Below are 4,240 nucleotides of genomic sequence, written 5' to 3'. Positions count from 1 at the left end.
GAAATTTTGTGACTTGATTGTGTTGCAATACTTATATTGGGTGTGTTGATCGTATCATTCACCTAATGATATGATCATATTGTCAATTGACATAAATGACCATGATCAGGAAACATCAATCATCTGTTCACTAATGAGCTTGTTTGCATGGAGGCTCACTAGGGACCATGGTTTGTTTACATACCACACGTGTACATTTTCCCCAAATAATACAGTTTTAACATGGCATAAAACTTATTGGGAACTAATGAAATATAATAATAAACACTCTTTATTATTTGCCTTTACGGCACATCTCCAAAGGTCTTCAACTTGCACTGGAGTACAAATAATATAGTTGCATTTTTTATTAATCATATATGTGTTATTGACCATGCTTGCTCGTGGAAAAAGGTTTTGTTAATAGCCCAAATCATTCAGATCCACATGTTTTTTTGCAAATTATTAATGTCACCTTATTCGGTATCATTCTATCATGACATGATAATGTTGTAATGTATGTTGGTAGTAGAGTGAGACTTTTGTTTTACTATGTTTACAATGAATTTTTTCGCTCAATTGGACTTTATAGTCATTTACACCACTCATGTTTGAAAGTCGAACTTTATCAACCAAACTATCAATGTAGATTTAATGGATAATGCATTGTATGCAACTTCGATGTCTAAGCACGCTTCTTTCAACTTAAGGTTTTTTACCACACTACTGCAAAAAGGCTTATAGCCGCCAGATGTTTAGTGACTAGCAAAATTATGCCTGTCACTAGTACAAACACTAGTGACAGGCTCATATAAGCCTGTCGCTGGTACATACGAACCAGTGACGGGCGCATAAAAGTGCATGTCACTAGAAGTTTTTGTAGATGCCAGGTGAAAGGGTATACATGTTAGTGACGGGCGTCTGTAAATACCTGTCACTAGACAAATACCTTTTTTAAGCCATCTAACCGAGGACGTACGTATCAAACGTGTATGGTGTCCCATGGTACATCTAGCTTCCGCTCTCCAAAACAAACAGAGATCTCTCTCCCACATTCTGCCACGACCACATTTTTTTTGAGGTGAACAACCACCACTTGGTTTGGTGTGGCTTTGGTGCGGTTCCAAACCACAGTGACTGAAATGAGCTGAACCCGCGCGGGACGATCGTGCCCAAAATCACACCGTATTCGCACCAGACTCCCACGATCCCCTAAAAGAAAGCAGACTCCCACGATGATACAATGGGACGCCGCTGCAGTCTGCAGAGGACTTCCTCAACTTGGCTTCCTCCGTCCGTGCCCTAATCCCCATCGCCGCCTAGGTTCCCACACCTCCACCGCTGCCGCCCTGCACTGCTACCTGCGCCGTCGGCCTTCAGCACCGCCCACCTCCATCCTCCCTTGCCACCGCCGGCTAGGGTTCGGCTGCCACCGCCGGCCGCCGCCCTGCACGGTCACCGTCGCCGCTGCGCGCGTGGAGGAGGATGTAGACGGCGCGGCTGGCCGGCTGCTGCACGCCAATGATGGGAGTCACGGAGGGATGCACATGCCTCATCGTCCTCCACGCTTACTGAGACCCGCGTGTCTCCTCTGACTCTAAGCAGGGGACAACGGGGTTTGTTCGCCGGCGTGGCTGCGGCTCATTGCCGGTGCGCCTCCTCAACTACTTTGCTGCATCAACTCTCTACTAGGCCTCCTTCCTCCTCAGGAGTTTCTTGGCAAGAATTGACTCAAAATACCACTCTCGGTTATTATTCTGATTACGATCAGTAATTACATATACTACTATCTTGGTAGAGCTTTTTGTTTGGCTCTATCTGCAGTGTAGATGTGCTATGTTTAACTCTCTTAGTCGAATGAAGATCACCACCATTAGATTGTTTGCAATCTTGGTTTTGTTTACATGGTTAAGTGTCAGATGGAAGCAGTAAGCCAATAATAACAATAAAAGGAAGCTTACTTTGTTTTTGCTAATGGTTTTGGTAATGGTTCGATGCAGAAAGATAACTTATTTCCTAATCATATTATTTCTTACTCAGGGTCTGTCCAATTTGTATAATGAGATTGCACTGATCCATCAATAGTTTGCAGTGCAAAGCCTTCCATATCAGTTGTGGAGTTTCTTGGGCAAGAATTAACTCAAAATACCACTCTTGGTTATGTTAAGTTCAAGGTATTTTTTCTTTAAATTCCCTAATCAATCCATTTCTTTTGTTAAATATTGTCAAATGGAACCATTACCTCTGAAGTTTGAGCAGTAACATCATGCAATCAGGAGCATAATGTATTTTGTTTGTCTATTTTTGGGTGGCAGTCTGTAGAACCTGAAGCAATTCATTACATTTTGTTAGTTGCCTCCTTGCTTATGGTACAAGTTATTCCGAAGATCTCCTAAAGAAGATAATAATTGACGTGGTTCTAGTGTGCAGATGTGTGCGTGTGCACCTGGAGTTCAGGTTTAACATCACATTATTTTGGTGCCTATGTAATTAGAGCACGGTAGTCCGGTAACTATGTAATTAGAGCATGGTGCGGTGCGGGGTTAACTAACTTCCTTGGTGGACTGGTTTGGTTATGGTGTGGGGTTGTCCCCATTCTCAGGATGGCGCCGCGCCGCGCACTGCTATGCTTGTAGACGCACACCACATTACGCCGTCGCCTCCGCTAGGATTGAGTGCATCGTCCTATAGGAATCCACTCCCGGACAGCCTTGCACGTTGCCGTCCTCGCCCTACTGCCGCTTCCGCTGATCCCGAAGCCGGAGAAGCTGGCAATGGCGGACCCGCACAGCTCCGAAGCCACCACTGCCGACCTTGATCCTAGAGGTGCCAGCCTATCTCTTGCAGTTTAGTCATCCTTCTCTGTGTACCTACAATATCCAATAATAGAAGTACATTAGAAATAGGACTCTGATGTATTTACTGTAAACTGGAAAGGGCGCTCATGGTTCTCCCCGGGACCTCGCCTTGTATTGACCCATTTTATGATGTCATTAGTTATTCTATGTTTTCTTAGAAATATGTCTGTTCCCATATTTAAATACCATTGCATGATTTACCTCCTCGTTGCTAAGTCCACTCTTCTGAATTTAGGGACAAATGATAGCGAAAGCTAAATTTTATGCCACTTTTTGATTTGTTTATTTAGAATCAGTTTATTCTCCAACAAGTGATTATCCACATGTTGTCATCGCTCACAATTATATGCTCATTTTCTTGTTTGTATCAGGTTAATCACGTCATCAGTGTCATATGACATTCATATCCATATATACAAGGAAGATGTAATGAAAGTATTTGCACCTCAACAAGATGATTGAAATGTAGAATAGTGAAAGAACTAGCAGATATATGTATGACCATAATACATGTACCACGGTGGTACTGTTTTGTTCTTTGGAGTTCAACTGTTTGCTACACAACTGATCAAGAAACTATCCTTCGTTTGTCTATGATAGATTGCAAGTTCTTATACCAATGTATTACTTGTGCAAATATTATTTCATACTGGGTGATGTGAATGTATCATTGGTACAATATCTTACTGTGATATCTGAAATATTCGTGGAACATGAATTTTACTTTTATAACATCTTATTGTGCTATATAGAATATTCGTGGAAAACACATGACGTACCTCTCACTATAAAACCCCATAGGGCTGAACCCTTTGATCACAACCAGTGACATGCATCTCTTTTGCTTGTCACTACTATAGACATACTAGTGACGGGCAAAGTGCCTGTCACTAGTAACCTCATATCAGTGACTAGTCATTAGTGACAGGCCCTTTGCCTGTCACTAATATTCCTTTTGAGCCTGTCACTAATAGCCTATTCTGCAGTAGTGCCAGTGTGAGATTTTCCAATCTTCTAGGTTAGTGTCACAACTTGCACTAGCGTAACATTTACGATCAAGTTTACTATCCTTTACATATCAAAAAAGTATTCTCAGTTCTCACTAGAAAAATCATAAATTGACATTTATAGCTGGCACTATTGTATATCGCCCCATAGCCAAAACAAACCACACCAACTAAGGTGGCTGAACCGCATGGATAAACTTTTGGTTCACGGTCACAGTTTACCAAGCCTAAATTTAATAATGGTGGTAGCCATAAAAGTGTGAAGAAAAATAGGGCGCCATAAAATGTTGTAAAGCTTGGCAAAATCAATAGATGACTGATGAGGCATATTGATAATAAATTATGGAAATATTAAAATATGGTGAGAACCAATAACATATTTTCTCTTTTTCATAG

This window comes from Lolium rigidum, chromosome 4 (genome assembly GCF_022539505.1).
Source record: "Lolium rigidum isolate FL_2022 chromosome 4, APGP_CSIRO_Lrig_0.1, whole genome shotgun sequence".
Classification (NCBI taxonomy): Eukaryota; Viridiplantae; Streptophyta; class Magnoliopsida; order Poales; family Poaceae; genus Lolium; species Lolium rigidum.
This window is presented reverse-complemented; position numbering follows the sequence as displayed.